The sequence below is a fragment of the Trichoplusia ni genome, chromosome 15, assembly GCF_003590095.1.
Source record: "Trichoplusia ni isolate ovarian cell line Hi5 chromosome 15, tn1, whole genome shotgun sequence".
Lineage (NCBI taxonomy): Eukaryota > Metazoa > Arthropoda > Insecta > Lepidoptera > Noctuidae > Trichoplusia > Trichoplusia ni.
This window is the reverse complement of record NC_039492.1, coordinates 2,808,935-2,829,186: the sequence shown is the minus strand read 5'-3', so window position 1 is coordinate 2,829,186 and position 20,252 is coordinate 2,808,935. Positions and strand designations below refer to the sequence as shown.

At 35.2% G+C, this 20,252-nt stretch overlaps 1 non-coding gene across 1 annotated transcript; it reads right to left on the bottom strand.

The window, feature by feature from the left end:
• Positions 1–17,356: 17,356 nt before the first annotated feature.
• On the bottom strand, positions 17,357–17,428 carry Trnaq-cug. The gene has a single exon. It is a non-coding gene; the product is annotated as a tRNA-Gln (tRNA).
• Positions 17,429–20,252: the final 2,824 nt, after the last annotated feature.

The window sequence follows — 20,252 nt, the reverse complement described above, 5'->3', positions numbered from 1 at the left end:
TTTCGTAACTGTTACGAAATTTAACAAAATTACGTAAATATTTACTTTTCCTTATGAACGTCTCCTGAAACTTTGATTTACATAAGGCTTATGAAGGAAGCCTAGTATTAACTTCTTATCTTGAAACGTTTTTGTCTTAAATAACAACAAAAGGCTTTTGAATAACCTATTATAATGTAAGTGTTCAATGAGCCAACGTAATTCGGAAAAAGAGTTTAGATTGGTCTAAAGCAATAAATCGCAGGAGGCTATGGAAATTATAAACTTAATTTAAATAAATTAGCTGCCTTATATTATAATTCGTAATCACCGACGTTCATTAATTAATTGCTGACCTATGAAATAGTGTCGCACTAAAACCTGACTAACTTTATTACGTATTCTTAAAAAAAACAATAAAATCTGCGGACAAAAACTTTCCGTTTCCCAAATACGTCAATCCTTATATCATGTTGTTTCGGTCAGATCCGGGTGTGGCCCCATTTAAACATAGCTTATAAACAGTCTACGGTACGAAGACACTACATCTGTGTTAAAATAAAATTTTGATACACTTAAGTAGATAGCCGATTGTATTTGTGTGATCGACTAATAATTCTCCTGAATCTGGGTGTCGTTGTGTAGGTATGTGCCTTGGTTGTTTGTGAAACTCCCCTTAACTGAAGTATTAAATTCCTTAATGCGGGAGTCGTTAAAAAACAATTAGAAACAACTAAACATTTATCACAAATTAATAATTTCTAACAGTTTGTAATCAGTGCTGGTAAGCCTCTACCAACGTGAATCCCTATTAAATATGGAGGACTTGTAAAATCAAAGCTCAAACAATTTACTGGCAAAGCCTCAAGAATTCAATTTGCAATATAAAGTTCGTTCTTGACTTTGAAAGACAGTCTGCCACCGGCTTCAGCTGAAATCCGAGCAGCTTACATGTAGCCGGGTGAAGTTATCAAAGTTAACCAAACCAGTAATTAATGCAATAGCGCCAAGCGTGGCAACCAAAATGAGCGACGCAATTTAATCGGCGATCGACAAAACTTACTGTTTCTTCACAGTTCTGAACTACTTACACAACGCTATATTTTATAGATAAGTTTACCAATCTGTTGAATTCTTAAAAGTTAAAAGACTTCAAACAAAATTGAATGCCGCTGTACGCATTAGCTTTGAGTTAAGAAGTCTGTCTCTAACTATTTAGCTTGCTCTACATGGCTTTTTTCAATATCTCGTATATGTCTTTCATTCGGGCATCAAGTTCAATGGTTTCTATACAATTAAATTCCAATTCCTTATGTGTTGAAAATCTTTTGACTCACAAGTAATCAACTGAAACGACATAACTTTAGTGAGTAGATTAACGGAAGCTTAAGGATTATGACCGACATTAAACAAAGGATAAGTTCCTTCAAAGTGGTCCTCACAGGCGGGATTAGATCGTAGCGTGACAGCCGACGTGTTGCCGGGGGCTTGGGTGCTACCTTCAGCCAATACTCCTAAGACGCGGTGAAGGTCGAGGAAAGATTGCTTTAAGCCATTTATTAATTGACACGGTTCTCAAGGATCAAATACCGACCTTTTAGAATATAGAAGAAAATATTTTTAATCTGTATTAATTAAACGACTCATTGAATTCGATAAGATGAGATGGACCCGAAGGTGTATGAATGCTGCGTCAGTTGAGAACAGTTTAAAATGCCAATAATAAAGGCGCCGTCACGCCGCCGTCACGTTTTATAGTGACCGCGCGGTGAGCGTGCAGTGGGCGGGGGACGTCACGCCGGCACGCGACCGCGGCGCTGGCGGGACATGTGATGCCAGGAGTGCTAGGACCTGCACCTTCACTAATTAATAAAGTCACAGTCCTATACCTGTGTGTACTGTGTACATATATCAGTGTCATTGGAACTACGAGTAAATATGAGGCTCTAGGTTATGGGCCCCCAGTCGTACCGTCACTGTCAAGCACAGCCAAGTACAATGAACTGCCTTAACGTTGGTATTTTTTTGTCAATGTAGGACACACAATGCGAATGGCCTTAATTTATGTCGTTTCTAATTTAGATTGATGTAGTGATAAAGTATCGTATTGGCTACATATTGATGCATATTGTACAGGTGTTTAAGGATCCGGTTCTAAGGACTAATTCACGTGCGACGAGTGCCTGCCAACCTTGGACCAGCGCCGTCCTTCGTCCCACATAACCCTCTCCGCCATAACACAGAGAAATCTTAAAAGTTCTTAACAAAAGCGTTTGTACGATATCGGGTCGTTGACCTCACGATTTATGTAAAAGCTGTTTTGCTTGAACAAGAAGTTTGCCTATTCGTCGAAATTAGTGATTACCAAACCAATACTACCAAACCCATAAGTGGGACGTAAACAAATTATGGGGTTGAAGTGTAATTAATTAATCTTTGTTGTTAAATAGGTTGAATGAACGGCGGAATTGATTTCATACTAAACTGGTACGTATTTTTATATTAGTACGCATTATACTTTCTGAAGAATAATTAGGTATAGCTGAATTTTCTGCGTGGGTAATGTTTCAGACGCAGAAACATGAAAAATATAATTTAATTTATTGAAAACTAACAGCTCCTCGGGCATCTTAACTAAATCCAGTTTCTACGTAGCAACAAGTATTTCAAAAGATTTTGCGCAGAGCAGAGATAGCAGAAATGAACATTGGTACATGTTATCAATTCAATTATTTACATAAAAATACAATTATCAAATCAGTAGCGCGCACGCACTCGCCATATTGACATTATCAATGTTACGCCGGCATTTGTTTTTCACATACATATTTTTATCATTTTTCAAACCACAGAAGTATTTATTGGCCATTGTTAAAAAATGAATCACAGACCATACTTCTAATAAATAAATAGAAATATAGGTAAGTATATATTAAGATTGATGACAGAAATAGGAGTAACTAATAGTTAATTATATAGTTTAGGCTTATTAATCATGGAAAGAGGATATTCCCGGAATCCACATCACACACGTAACTCTTACGTTAACAAGAAACTTTGTTAGCGTTAAGGGTTATGACATGTCATGTCAGATATTTTCAACAATGTTAATTTTTCCTACTTGTGTTTCTCGACATAATATTAACGACATGACACTTACCTATAAATTATAGTTGTAATTTCGAAGTAGTCTTAGAAAAGGCATTGTCACTAACTTAGGATGCTGAGTAGGACCTAAGCCATGATACTCCAATTCTTTAGGTCACTGTTCTTCCCTCGGGCTGTCAAATCAACAACGTAGCAATTAGCTCGAACATCTATTCTCAAAGTCACAACACCTAGCAGTCTATAAAAATAATAAGAATCATTAATTAGTTTAACCTTCACGGTTAGTACCCTAGGGTCAGTGGTAGCTCTCCAAGTGGGTCAAGGATCAGTCCTCACATTGACCTGCTGTGACCACTTCACACCTCACAGCATTCCCATTAACATTCGTGGCCTATTCCATGGACGTTGATTTTGTTTATTGGGTCCTTGAAGGCTGCCTCAAGGCGCGACGCTAGGGCCATTACCTATTTGGTAAAGTAATTACGATATATCACTGGTATGTTTTTTGTTTAGTAATAAAAGAAAGTATTAAGCGATCAGGTGACTGTTTTGAATCATGATCAGATTTGTTTAATTAAAGCTTTTTACACAAAAACTTCCATGCTAGCCCGTGTATGGGATTATTTCTAATCATTTCCTTTTATTTAATATATCGTTTAGAAACATACAAAATGATACTGAAGAAAAAGACCGCAGTAAAGTTTTACGTGCCTGTCTGTGGTATAGCTCCCGAAAAGATTGAACGATTACAATTTAGTTTTCAATCCGTCGAGCCATTAAAAAGTAGAGGGGTGAAGTTTTTACAACTTTTTGTACTTTAACAGACAATTATCTGAATGAGTGCAAGCTTTATTATATTCTAATAATTGGTGTAAACACATTCAAAATGAACACTAATACATTAATTAACTTATAATTCTCCATTCACACTTCCTCGGTAAGCTCGCGTGTTGGGAAACCCCATCAGCAGTGCCGGGTGGCACGGCGGCATTGACGTCACTGGTCCCGTATGATCATCGTGAGTGTTTCCTTATGGCTTTCGCGGTTTTGTGACGTCACACAGGTAGATATCATTTCCATTTAATCCTGCTATTTGAAAAGTTTGTTTATTGTTCTGTAATAGGAAATTACGACAGGTAGTTTTTGGCCTGGACATTATTGCATCGACCCCGAAAAATGGTGTTTGGGTAGTCGGATCTTCCTAATTATGTTGAAAAACCTACGTAATGATAGAAATATCTTTGGAACTTCTGTAGTGATTTGGTTAATAATAATGTTCATTGATTTATGTATTAAAGCTTTCAATACAAAAACGTTCCATAAAAAATAGAGTTGACCATCAAGTAATCTAATAAAACTGTTATTAAACCGTGTTTCAGTCATCGGGGACTACACGCGTGGTGGTTCGCAATTTTATAAATTCAATTTTTTATTTGTCAATATAATCTCCTGGGAGTAAAACATAATGTAATTATTGAAATAATAAGGGGAGAACACATTCTCGTTTATTCCAGAATTTACTTTAATAATCATAATAACTTGACTTAAAGACACCAACTTAAAATACGTGTATTCTTAGTTAAGTGTCTTTACTATTTATAAATACAATGATATTATCATATTTCGTGTTTTCGTCCGAAGCTTATATACCACGTGCTATCGAAGCAACAGGTCGACCTATGGTATTCATATTGAAGGCATTTATATTAAGGATGGGACATTCTGCCATGGAATCGCGTAACGGGAAATAACGCGCTCCGCATTTACCTTTTACCTATACGTGACCACGGCCGGTGTTCCCCGTTGAATTGTCAAGTTATCAAAGGTAAAAGCATTCATATAATGTACTTATGTTAATTCTCGTGACGTTATGCAGTTGGAAATGAAACGACTTTTGCGGATTTTATCGCGGTTTAATTTTTGGTTTTAGTTCCCGACGTTTCGACACCTTTGCAGTCTGCAGTCGCCGAACATGCTGAAGGCTCCAGCCATTATATTAGATTTGATCAACCACAGATCCTCGCTAAAGAATCCAAATTCCTACCTAGGATGTTTCGCGAGGCTATTGAGATTAAAAAACACCCTAATTTCAATAGAGAAGATGGCTGGAAGATATCACCTACTTGGGACCCAATAATACAAAAACTCAAGGCTAAACCCAAGAGCAGCGCTGCAAGACATCATGACACAGTGAGCTCATACTGCGTAGGTCGGACCATAAATAATTAATTAAAAATATGAAGGTAGAACGAGCAACATCTTCTGTCAAGACGAACACCATCTCAGTCTGCCCGTGACCATGATACCTGCAAAGGTGTCGAAACGTCGGGAACTAAAACCAAAAATTAAACCGCGATAAAATCCGCAAAATTCGTTTTATTTCAATGTATAACATTCGCGTAAACCTAAGAAACCGTTATGCAGTTTACGACAGCATTTCCGCTACGTTTTAGTGATATTTAGTTTTTTTTATGTTTCTTATACAAAAACGACTGAATTATAATCTGTTTACATTTGCAGTTTAGAAGTTAGGTTCGTCAATTTTGGACACTACAAGCATTCAGAGAACTTTTGCAGAACATAATTAGATATTTTATCGCATCTGATGACGCGCAAAATTTTATCTGAGAGTAAACCTACAATTGCGGTACTTCAGCCTCCACGCTGACATTGCCGGCGTTTATCGTCCACAAAAACTGCAAATATTATCTTACATGCGGAAGTAACTAACGAACCGATGAGGACACTGAGCATAGAAAATAGTGGGAAGTGCACAACAGCTTGAGAATTTTAACTTTGAACCTTTGCCGAAGATATTTATTCGCTTTTCAATTTTCGGCACTCATAAACCTTTGTCAAATGCGATAAATTATTGATATTAATTATAGCTTTTTTTCAATAATCAATAATTCACATTACTATTGACTCCCAAACTAAGCAATGCAGGATAACTTTGGGGGTTCATTATAAATCTTTAGCTATAAATAAATAATAAATAAATGCGGACAACATCACATACTTTGTTCTGAACCCAAAGTAAGTTGCTAAAGCACTTGTGTAATGGAATTCTGAAATGTGAATTTTTACATTGACCCGACCGGGGATCGAACCCGGGACCTCAGAGCTAGCGACACCTTGAAACCGGTGTGTACGCCACTCGACCACGGAGGTCGTCTATGCCAAGGTTGATCGCAATCTCCTGTCGGCAATAAGCAATAATGTCGCGCGTTGCCTGAAAGACACTTCCAACTACATTTTCATGTTCTGTGAATGTAAGTGTTAAAGGAAATCTCTTACAATTACTCACAATTTGTCTTCCTTATAACAGTGCGTCAACCGAGACCTTTGTTAAAGACTCGACGTCACTTTATTGCTATTTTAAATAATTTTATTTTACTTTAAAGATTTATATTAAGACCTAGTTTACTATAAGTCCTAAAATTTCGGAATATTAATTAGAGAAAGAATAATTCTTCATATATAAATTCCTGATAATTTCCTTTTTAAAAGAACATATTCGAAGTAAGAACAGTCATTTAGAAGATACGATAACCAGATAAAGACTTACACGAGAAAATTATGATGGCCATTATTAAATTAGAAAAAAATAATAATTTGACTGCCTCAACGCAATACAAGTCAGGGTAAAATGTTAGTAATACTTAAAGCAAACACGATTATCATTTAAATAAATTTTGTAAATTCATTGCGTCTCGTATAATTTCTTACTGAAGATTAATATTACCTAGTTTACTAAAACAAATTACTTAAATCCTAAGAAGAGTGTAAATGATTTAACGAGCATTTTATTCAGAAAACCTAATGATGATATGAATATCTTATTTCGTTAAAGTAATGTTTCGTTATTGCTGTTATGATAATAATTTAGGTACGAGTGACACTTTTTCATTTTTTTTAAATCAGCGGCAGTATCTCACAAAAGTCGTATTTTAGAATAAACAAAAACTTAAACTCTTTCCGAAATTAATATATTTATACTACATGATCAAAGACATTTTATCTAAAAACTAGCCGCTAGGTAGGTACCTTAATATCCGCAGTTCTACCTCCGTAAAATTCTCGACCCGCTTATTATTTCGTCATCACAACAATAAGATGGAAAGTAGGACAACTGAATAGCTAAGGTTTAATTAAAAAGCGTGACACGATTAGATTAGATTAGATAATGCTCGCAATACACTGCGGCCTGCACTGTGAGATATTCAGGAAGACTTGCACCGCATTACAATGTGTATTGAGGCGTTTTGTTTTATAACGGTATCAGTCCAGATACTGTAGAAAAGATCATGATTCCGAGTGGTAATGCTGAAGAGTGAACTGAATGAGTTCTAATGAGTAGAAAAACTCAGAAATCTGTACTTGTTCATTATAACACAATGGTATTAAATGACGCAACGGTTAATCATGAATAAACCATTGCATTATTTAATGGCATATAGCATTGTGTAAGCCTTGGGCTTCTAAGTAAATTGGTGTTGACTTTTGTTATAATTCCTTTTAAAAGTAACATTCCAATACATAAAAAGCTATAAAAATCTCAACAACTACAGCACTTATTAAATCATGCAATAAGTACACACGCTCAGTACTATGAGTAAACAATGTCAACAGGACAGCGCACAGCGGTATTGACTTGTACATACCTAGTTATATTATATAACTTTAGGAGCTGTCACATTATAACTGTCTGTCATCCACATGAGCCGGGCCTCGCCTTGGCCGATTTAACAATAATGATCGTTATATTGCAAGGGAATTCAGGTGAAACTCACTACAATATTTCAAAAAGATTTTACATCATTCCAAACAACCTGTCATATAGACTCAATAATATGTAAAAAGAAGAATAAATTGATAAGATGTAATCGTTTCAGAGAGCTTTATATAATAAAGAATCGATAGGTGTATTGAACTCATAACCTAATACACAAGAGGGATTATTGAAAGTCATACTTTATTTGCCTTTAACCTTTATAAATCTGTACTATTTAAATATAAATACTACGTGTTTATAAGTCGAGCCTGAACGTATACCTCACAAAACATCATGATATCTGATATTCCAACAACACACCTTTTTCACGCGACCTTGACATGTTTCCACTAGCTATCAGTAAAAACAATCACTTGAATGAATCAGGTCAATAGCGACTCATATCTACTGTTAATTAATCTCCGAAACCATCGATACGTCACGTCCGATGTTGTATAAAGATAAAACTAATTGCCATACATGGTAATAGCTAGTCCTATCGTGTAAAAGTTTGACAAAAAACTAGATAACTAGGCTCGGTTGTGTTGATACAAAACAAAAACGCATCTACTAGACTTGAACTTTTAAAGGAGAGATTAATGATTCGTATATTCGATTGATATGTCTCGCCAACAATTATATGGACACAGTTGCCGTTTATGTTACATTAATTATGCTTACGTATCATGTATGAAAAGTGCGTACACATACCTAACTCTGACAATCTTCACTGAATGGATATTCTTAGGAATGTCTAATCTTAGGAACATCATTAATTATACTCTTGATTCAAGTTAAAATAAGGTAAATGAAAAAAGTTCTGGTTGCTGCCAGACGATTGACCAAATGTCAGTACTTTGACCTTATTTATGATCAGCCACAAAAATTGACGAAACAACAGAAAGCAATGAAATCTATGAGACAAAAATGGTTACAACAAATGGAGATCAGTCTGTGTTTATTAAGTTTCCAATAGAGTTACGGTGTCATGATAACTTTTTGTTTTCGTTGCCTTAAATCTGGTAGCTTTCACGGACTTTTTTTTGGAAACGGTATCAAGTACACTCGAGTCCGACAGTTCGCAGTTTATATGATTGAGTTAAGATAACATTTACATTGGAGAAAGTTGTATAAAGAAACTGAGAAGTATCCAAAAAGTATTCATGTATAAAACTACATGAGCACTTGACAGTTTTCGTATTGGAACTTTAGTTATCAGTCCACATGTAGGTCACCAAGAAGTTTTTATGTTACAACATTTAGGACTTATGGAAAAGGCTTTGATTGTGGAAGGGGGACATAACACACGGTGTATAGAGGCATCTCCTTTCCACACATGCAAAACACTTACTTTATGAGATGGTGACAGTCTCCAAGATCTAATTAATAAAAACCAGTGACACGAAAAGGAAAAACGCTAGGATTATAGGTTCATTGTGTTCGGGTCAAGTGACGGCGGCCAAAGGGTGAGTGACAGGACACCGACTAATTAAACAGCTGCATCGATTTTATAATATACAAGCTTTATTTGATTTTTGTTTATAAAACGATTTCTTTTTTATAAAATTAATTAAATTTCTTTTTAAAAGCATAAGTAATTTAAGACGACAGTGTTTTAAGAATTTAAAGTATTTTTATTCTCTTTATTGGTATGAAATGTCATCTTGCCCTCTTTCTTTTATTTTTATAGTGATTTAGACAAAAAAAAATCTAATTAAATATATCTAAAAAAAGTTGAAAGTGAACAGCAGAAGGTCTAATTTAATGAATCACAGGTTAAATTGCTTCGATAAGGTTAACTAGGTCAAAGCCCACTCATCTTTTTGGTTAATCATCTGTATTGTTGAAAATAGCCAAACTTAACTGAATACTTGAACCTTATTATGTATTTGTTTAAATCATGTCTAGAATCTAAACCCGCTATTATGCCCCATAAAAGCTGAATATCCAATTTTAAAAATGTATGGCTTTTGACATACTTGCAAATTAAATTGTTTTTTGTATTCAATTTCTACTTCTCAGCCGTACAACTTATCAATTTTCAGTACTTACTCCGGTACCAAGTTCTTGACGTTTATTCCCTTTAACTTTGACCTTTACCCTGGTAACCGAAATTATTGGTTTTCGTAACAAAACGAATGCGACGTAGCCGCCGCGTCATGCCAACCCGCACGTGCCGTAGCCGCGTAGCGGGGTTACGAGCGCTACGTCACACTTACACGTTTCATTTCGTAGGCCTTATCGAATAGTGTGACGTTATGCAGATTAATTACTGATACTTCACCTTACCAGTGATAACATTTGTTTAGTGATAATATTTAAAATGTGTAGATAAGGCCACATTATTTTCGACGACAATACAAAGATTTATTTTCGCAAATTTTTTAACGAAATATTTAAGTAAAATCAATTGAATGTCATTATGTTAGAGTTAATGTAAATTGATTTAGTTATAAACATCGGTATAGCACTTAATTTAGAACATACAATATATACTAATCTATTAATAAGTTCGTACCCACAGCCTATTCATTGCTGTTTATAAAAACGTTTGGGAAGCCGTGCCGTGTCGCGGACACGTGACGCCTCTCAAGACGCGGAGGAAGGCAGGAGACACCAGCACGCTGCCGGCCCCGTGGCGGCCGCCTCACGGGTCTAGGCGAGCTAGAAGAGACTTGGGACATGCAAATAATATACATTGTTTTCTTCCCACGTCTTTCCCAAGTGTCTTATTGGTTTTTTTGTCATTGCGGTTGAATTTTTGTTACTTAATTTTGAGGCACTTCCCGATAAGTTAGGTCGCTGAAATTTTCAGGGTAGCTTCAAACCCGATGACAATGCAATTCATAATTATAAAAACGGCTAGACCGATTTTGGTAATTTGAATGGAGTGACAGTTAAAAATGATTTATGATAATTAAATCTATTAATATTTTAAAAATAATTTTAACAAGGAAATATACTTAAACTATGTCGAATTATTTGTTATGAATATGAAATTGCGTAGCATTAGGTAGTAGCACACCAAGACCCAAAAAGGTTATTTATAAAAACTTGTATGAACATCACATGTAAATTATAATTATATTATAATCCAACTAAACAATTAGGTACTAGTTATCACAGTGTATATCTGTCTCTCTTCCTCAATAGCACATTACTACTTTGAAAAGCAATATGTCCCCGGGCCTCATCCAGCGACTGTTCGCGACGCGAGAGAAACTTTCCTTTACTTTACTACTGATTGTTATCTGTGGACGTCGTAATAAGGTCAGTGATACACTGCACCGCAAACATTACACATGCGACTGGTATTTGTCACACATACCTCCTTTTGATTACGAAATGTGTATCATGAAGTACGATAAAAAGGGTCTACTAGGACTACCACTTATAGTTTCTTACATTTGTATCACGTCAAATCTTCAATCAGGGTTTATGCATGTTAGGTGTATGTATGAGTGTCTCATATACTTAAATTTTGTTATTATTGTGTTAGATACCTATCAACTTACCAGCATTTACTATAGGTAAATGATAAACATGGAAAATTTAATTATAGTGGTGTCATCCATATATTCCTGGATCGGAAGGGTCAAGGGTTTCGTTCGTTACTGGTAACATAGCTCTGAGTAATGTTCGTGTTATGTAGTAAGACTAATAACTGTTGCTTCACGACCCTAACGATAACTCACGGGGGGTATTTTATTAAAACTAATCGTTGAATTAGGCTGGAATATCGCACATTTATTTAAACGCCAGAAATAAACTCCGATCTAATGACAACAAAATATACACAGATAATTTTTCAATGTCTTCTGTCAACGGCTTGGTTGCCATAGCAACCATCCCATAGTAACCACAGCTGGGATTATTGTCACAACTATTCTGTCCTCAACATCACGTTACAGCCACAGTCCCCATTCAGCCCTTCCTGCAACGTGCATCCAAGATAAAGAAAACCCATCTTTTTATAGCAGAACACGTGCACACAAGAATTTTATAAAAATAAAGAAGACGTAGCTACGACTACGTTAGTTATGGGTCAACTTTAAAGAGAACTTGTAAATCTAGCTTTCATCATCATCATTCCCCTGCCCTTATCCCAATTGTTTTATTTGGGGTCGGCATAGATCTAGCTTTATAACATTAAATGCAAAACGAAACCAGTTCCAGTTCTGAAAATTTTTGGCAATCGTATTTCAAGTTTAACTTCAGAAAATATTGAGTACCTAAGCTACTAATTAAAAACTCATTATCATTCAATATCCATTTTATTGCTTAGTCATAGGACGAGGTTTCTTTACTAAACGTCGCTGGGGAAAACCAAACGTTATCCACAAAAACATCTGGCACAGACATCAAAACAAGTCGTCAATCATATCGACTGCCCTAGAAAGCTAGATACAGAATGTATACCTACACACGGTACACGGCATGCAAGAGCTGGGGTCAGCACATGACAACACAAGTCAGCTGCATACCTTTCAATCAGGAATGCCTTATAATTATGCACGCCAAATGTATTGATGTATGATCCATTGAAGGGATTTAGACGAAACTTGGTACACAGATGGCTTATAACCAGGATTAACAGCTACTAAAATCTTATTAAGTTTTTTTGTTCTAGTATTATCATTTTCAATTTGTTTACGGCGGATCTGCGGGCAACAGCTAGTGTAATACAATGTTTACTTAGCATGGTTCCGTCTGTCTCTGGACAAAAAAAATATATTCACTTTTAATTAATAACTTATTGGATATATTCTATATTTCATGCATTTCTTTATTAATCACGCATATTGGACCGTACTGAATTGGAAGTGGAAACATCTGCGTTCCCTGAGATAATGGGAATACTTCCAACTATTACCCAGATTGGCATCAGTGCAGACAACGCGATTACATTTGCTACTTTTCCATCGCATTTTTGCTTTTCCCCGCGAGAATGTAATTACATTTCCAAGTCTGAATTTTACACAACAGACGGGTTTTGTAGTACTAACTAGATTTTTTTAAACTGGAATTATTTTCGTTTTCATGTTCAGCTAAAATAGCGATGACTACTGAACCGTAAAGTTCAAACTGGTTGTATAATTTGTTTAGATTGTGTTGGCTATTTTTTAGTCTAGAACGCTCACTGAATGTAGCACAAATGAATTTATAGAAATGAAGAGCGTTAGATTTTTCAACATTTCATTATGTACGACGCCAGCCTTTTAATTAATAATACTGATGAAATGACAAGCTTGCTAGCTTTGACTTTTGTATTCTTAGCCATACCAGAACAATAATACTGGTTACTTTTATAAAAACAATTCTGCCTCAATTCGACTGAACAGAACTTATAACATTACGGTTTAACCGGTGACAGACCACACAGTGTAATACGTGTGTAATAAGTGTTACAATAAGAAAGGAGTTTTTAATATCTTCTAAAAAGTATTTTTGCCTTTTTGGCATTATCAATCACGCGTGGGATGTTTCAAGAATATAGAACAATATAATTCTTTTGTCGATAAGTAGATCCCTACATTACGGAAAGGGGTTCCCCTCCCCTTCCCATCGTTAAAAATATGCTTTCAATTTGAATGACGACTGAGGATTATAATGTCGCGAACTCACGGATACTTTATTTTGATGTCTAAATGTCACGATTGTCTATATTGTTGAGGTATTTTTACGGTATATTATTTATTGGCAAAGCATCACAATATACAACAATGTTCATTTAACATTACATAGAGCTGAAATCATCCGCAGATGTTATGAACCTTCTAATTTATGAAAGCGTATCTTTGCTTCAACCCAGTACCAAATTAGACAACTCATCAACTAATACGTAAGTAAATAATAAATAACGAAGAGAAAAGAACATTAAGAGCACCTACGGAAGACAAAACTAATGGTATTAAAAGGTCACAGGTAACGCTGAACCAATGATGGATGGCTGCCGGCACCCACTGGCCTGCTTCTGACCTTCGGGTAATAAAACATGGAACATATGAGGTGACTTGACACTTTACTATTGCCGTGTGTAATCGCTTATCAGGACTCGAGAAAAAAACAATGCTTTCGTAAATTGATGATATTCAGATGGTCAATAATATTATTATTTTAAAGAAGAAGAGTGTGGTTCCTGAGTCAGAATTGAAAATCCAGGTGTGGAGTAGAACACTCGCTGTCAATACAATGAATTTCCAATTACATACTGTGTTGGCAAAACGCTTAACTTAAAAAATATTAATATTGTCAACTTTAATCCAATTTTCATTCATGTATCGGCAATATCACGAGCAGGATTGGGTCATTCACACTTGCTTTTCCGCAGCAGTCCATTATTTTTATGTTCCTCATAGGCTAAAATTCTGATTAGAAATTAATGAGTCTATTTTGAAAACAGGAGAACAACTTTTACGTCTTTTACATGGTCTCTATCTCTACCTACTCACACAAATCAAATCCATCGCGAGACTACTCTAATAAATCAACACTATTAAAATTCATTGTCACGATTCGAAATAAGTACCTTCGAGTAATTAGAGCAAGAAAATAATGTGAGTGGGAGGCTTTAGTGAGAGATTTTTCAGATAAATTCGGTTTTCTTTGTATTTGACAAGCGTGGGAATAAAGACAGGCTTGAGACATCTGTGTCAGAGGATATAAATAATACGCAATAAACTTTAGAAAAGCTATTACATATGATTGTGTTACTTATATTTACAATTATATATAGGTTATTAACTTTGCCAATATTATTATTTATGGTTAATTAAATTTAACAATCTTTCTTAAAATACTGCACTGTGTTAAATAGGATTGTTTTCTGAAATCCGATGGGGTTGAGGTCACCACGCCAAACTGTGACGTGGGTTTGATTCCCTCGTAGGACAAGCTTTTGTGCGCTCCACGAATGCTTGTCCTGTGTCTTGAAGGTTTGTGAAACCCCCAATGTTATGCTACTACTAACACACTACATAATATCTAAAAAAAGGACCCATAAAACCACATTGAGTATTAATTCGTGGCACGTAAACAGACTTCACAAGAAGAGCGCGATCATCAAACAAGTGATAAATCAAAACTACCCTCAGCACTACCGGCGAGCGCCGATAGCGCCGCCCCTAGCCCAGCGACCTACTGCCAGATAAATAAATAAATGACGCTTCGATCTATTTAATTAGTTTTATGGGTCAAGCTCATTTGAGGCCTTGTTCCAGTTACTCTGTATTTATTATTAAAGCCTTCCTCTGGATAGAATTAAATATAAATAATGAGACAGAATGATTTAGCAAAGAGGCTGACACTAATCACGAGATTCGCGTTTGTAGGCCACTGAAGTACTTAGTACCATTTATAATACTCTAACCGTGTGCAGTATTTGAGAGATACACCTTGTTAGTCTAGTAATAATCCCAAAAAGTCTAATATATAAAATTCCCGTGTCACGATGTTAGTTACCGTACTCCTCCGAAACGGTTCGAGCGATTTTTATGAAATTTTGTATACATATTGCTTAGGTCTTAGAATAGAACAACATCTATTTTGCATACTCCTAAATGTTAAGGGTTGCTCACACTAAAAAAATAATTTATTTTTTGGAAGAAACTTTCTGTTTTTTTAATATTTATTTTCTTAACATCTTAACACTAGGTTACAATACATTGCCCCACAAAACTGCTTACGCAGTTTAACTGTGAGATCGTTATCGTTATTTTTTTTATAAAAATATATACAACTAGAAATAATTTATAAGGCAAAACCACGTTTGCTGGGTCAGCTAGTATTCAATAAAAATCATACCTCCTTTTAAGGGTATGTCTAACTCTAACTGATATGTTCACCAAAATAATTTTCAATAATTAAGAATTTAAAATTAATTAATTCAAACTTTTTTGGATCACGTTATCAAAAGACCTGTCGCTTCGTATGTCATTAACAATACAAAGCAATCACTTGCATGATGAATGTCAAACAATATAGAATTAATTCCCCAATATTTACTTGGGCTTGGGGAAAATGATAATTTCCCGACGTGGGAACAGGCGCGCGCGCCGCTCACACGCGCCGGGCTCGGGGGCGGGCGGCGCGTGCGGCCACACTTTAATCACAATACATTCTAACTCACCCCTATTCTTTACCACACTCATTAAATCAACTTTCAACTTTATCCTTAATGGTATAAGGTATATTTTCAATCGGCAACTTTTGATTAATGTTTTGTACCATTTTGAGTTCTATTTGTCGGTCGTCAAGGTGTAAAATGCAGGAAACGTGTTGATATATTTTAAATTCAAATCTCATCGATGACTGATCAAACGATTGGGATATTATTATGTGATTTATAGATATGTTCATGGTAGTTTTATTTATAATATCGCAGTCACATAAAGATTTAAATAATATAGTTTATTTAAAGTACCTGTACTAACGTAGTATTTGTAAAGCTCTACCCAAGGTGATGAATAGTGTTGACCATAATAGAATATTATTAGGACTCAAAATCTATTTCTTCAAACCTCAAATACACCTACAAGTATACACAGAAACCAACCGATGGTGTTTCCATAAACAACAATTCAAACATGAATCATACAAAACATTGAAACATGTGAAATTCGCCTCGTTAATGTCAACATGTTTCACACATTCACACCATAAAATTTTGAACCTTTACCTTCGCAGCTCCGCAATAACATCTTGACCCCGGAGTAAAATTAGCAAGTGGCAATCAAAGTCAACAGTTCCATAGCCATAGTCAAGCAAAGGTTGCAGTGACTAACGATACTTTAACTTATGAAAATTGGTTGTTCATTTTCACATAAAGCAAAAAGAAAAAAAATATTTTAATACAAAAAGAACAAGAACATAAACGAGAATTTAATTACAGCGTGGGTGGTATTAATTATTAATCCTACACATAGCGAGAAAAATATTTGGTGTAAACAACTATAAACCCAGTGAAGTGGTGCGCACTAGCATCAAGTAGGCCCAAATTGTAAAACTGACAATATTAAAAAGTGAGGGCTTTTTTAAAACATGAGTACTACGGAGGACGTCAATATTCATTTCAGTCAACAAGCACTCTAGGAGATTATGTTCATACAATAGCTTCAAAGAGCAATTAAACATTTTTGCTCATTAAACAAAAAATAAATAAGCTCGCGCGGAGGTCGCGTGCCGCGCGCTCGCCACGTGCGCGACGCACGACCAGCGCGCGTCTGCTGCGCGTCATGTTCTGTACTGGAGGCTGGAGAACGCATACATGATCAATCAATGGGGATTATAGATTATTTTAAACATAACGAATAATCACTGGGTTTTGCATCAAAAGAAAACTTACTTATTTAAAGTTTATGCTCTGTAGCGTTAAGTACGAACTGAAATGATTATAAAAAAAAACAGAACTCATGTAAATAAAAAGAAAGTATCGTAGACTTTTCTAAGTTTTGCGAAAATAAAGCTCAATGTTGAATTTTAAAATGCAAAAAGAACAGGTTCCACCGAGATTTGAACTCGGATCGCTGGATTCAGAGTCCAGAGTGCTAACCATTACACCATGGAACCGTTGAGAGAGACGGTCGAAATAACTCTATGTAAGCAACTAGTTATTAAAAATAAAATATTTGTTTATAAATAAACTCGTAACACCAATTACAATAACACGAGATTAAATTGTTTTCGTTGAGATTACAAAATTTTCACATGAAGTAGCTACAGATATTCAAACAGTTAAAAAGGATTCGTCTACGTGGTTTTTACAGTTATCTACAAATATGTATATAACCGAATTGTAATTTTGATCTGAAGCTCTCAAACAATATAATATAATTTTAAATTACAGAATGACTGATGACATTTGATCGAATTATCCCAATCGAATCGATTATCACAATCGGTTACAATCGATCATCACACTTGACAGACAATTTATCGAGTAGGAAGAGTTAGACATGTGCCGATGTGTGTTGTGTGCCGACAATGTTCCTTTTATTAATTAAATTAAGCTTTACAACATAAACACATGACGTCTTTTAAATTATTTCCTATTTAAATGTTTTATCGTGAGTCACAACAACAGGTAACAATGTACCTAGATAACTACGTAAAAAACCTATCTGTATGCAGAGACAGACAATTTAATATAAAAAATCGTCAAACAATTTCATTAAGTGATTGGTAAGTATTCAATGTAACGAAGTAAACAGAACAGATAAAATTACAAACACATTCATCAATCGATTGACACTCGCGTCTGTCCACTCGCCACATTGAACTTATGAATTATGTTCGCAAACATTATGAATACAACACAACATGGCTTTATTATTCATCGCGTATTGACACATCGCACCGCGGCAGGAATCGCCGGACACCACTAGTGAAGTGGGGATAGTGCGACCGAGCATTTTTGACACTTGATGTTTAGATAGGTCTTTATTCATCTTTTAACAGTCGTTATGCAAGAAGCTAGAATTAGAAGTAACTTGCCCAGGTAACTGGGTTGAGGAGGTCAGATAGGCAGTCGATCCTTGTAAAACACTGGTACTTAGCTGCATCTGGTTAGACTTGTAGCCGACCCCTACATAGCTGAGAAAAGGCTAGGATGATAATGATTATTTATATTTAGAAGTTTATTCAGAATCTTATGTAATAGCTAATTATTGTAGGCAGAATAACAGAATAAGTTCCGTTCAGAAGTAGTACCTAAGTATCCGTCATTATTTATTATGTACGAGATAAATAAAACCTAATATCGCACCAATGCTTTAAAATCTTAAAAACTAAGTTCATTCATGTACCAAAATCAAGATCACTCGTACCTTTTACCATAGCTATTGTTATTTAATAAAGTAGATTGCATCAAACGTTCCCCTGTCGTGTGATACACTCCCGACTGACCATACCGTTTTATTGCTTAACAATTAGTGACCGGGATGGGGCACAGACTCCATTGTTACACCCGAATACATACAGCTCTTATTACAATTGAATAGAGACGGGATCACATTTATATTGGAGCTAACTAAACAAGATGACCACGAAACTGACCGGTCACTTAGACAAGTGGTCAGAGAAAACAGTGACGTTATAATTAATATGTAGGACCTACCTAACAACAGACAGGGCAGCTATTGTACAATATAATAGCGAAAATTTAATTATACGAACACCATTTAAGTGGTCAAGCCTTAAGCAAACAGTAAGTAATCAATAAAAGAAAACAGACTCAGAGTCGATTCAAAAGGAATCAAACAACTCCGTAACAAATGGCAAAACAATGATATAGAAAGCCAACATAATTCCTAGTAAATTGAAAAGCATTAAGTAGAGCTATCAATGAAAAATGCATTATCATAACTGTAATCGTAAATATACCAGTTGGTAACAAACAATAAATCAGACACGCAATAAAGATATGCAATGGTGGAATCAACTAAATTTATAACAGCCAACAAGTCGTAAGTTTATAATCGGATTAATTGGGAGAGTCGAACGATTTTAATCAAATCGAACTGTTGCGATGAATGGGGGTTAATGATCGAGCGTGCGGAGGACAGAACTACATTATGCCATACGCCCCATCCCTAAAGTTGATCACTGTTCTAATTTCAATAATATTAATTTACGCACTTGAGTATAGATGCCTGTTTCTACATAAAAAAAATAAAAAAATGGCAATCTATACCTTCTTTATACGTCATAAGTATGGTTCAGTACGTAGGTACTCATTTATCGAGAGTGTTAAAAATCTGTTTGCCTGGCAACTTGAGAAGTAGGATAATTGCTTTTTAATTTTATGTATTGAATTCGTTGGTAAGAATGTATAACTACAATTTTAAAGCTATAAATGTATGATTTCGATAAACAAGATGAAAACACTTAATTTTACCACATACTTAATTCGTTTGTCAAATTTAAATGAACTATTTAAAATTTAAAAGAATATGAACAAAAAAATGTACAGAATGACGATTCATTAATTTTCATTACATCCATTAAGAGTTCTTTTTTATATTGCCCTATGCAAATGTACTTCTGTCATGTACAATTGTTGACAGCCGTAGAAAAGCTTTCAAACGTATTTTAATTGCTTTCAATACTTTCTGTTCCGAAGGTCCCTATGACGAGAGCTGACATCTATGGCGAATTTTAACAGAATTATTATCACAATTAATACTTGATTGTTAAATTTTTGTTGAATTATTATTTTTTGTTACCTTAAGATTAATTGACATGTTTTTAGTTTAGGTTCAGATTTTCTCATCTCTCAACTATCTTTACGGGGTACCTTTTTCATTGACACCCAGAATCTTCTCATTCGCGCGGAATTTACTATATTTTATTTTTCGTAAGCCCACGGTTTTCGTAGTTCAAATAAAATGTAACT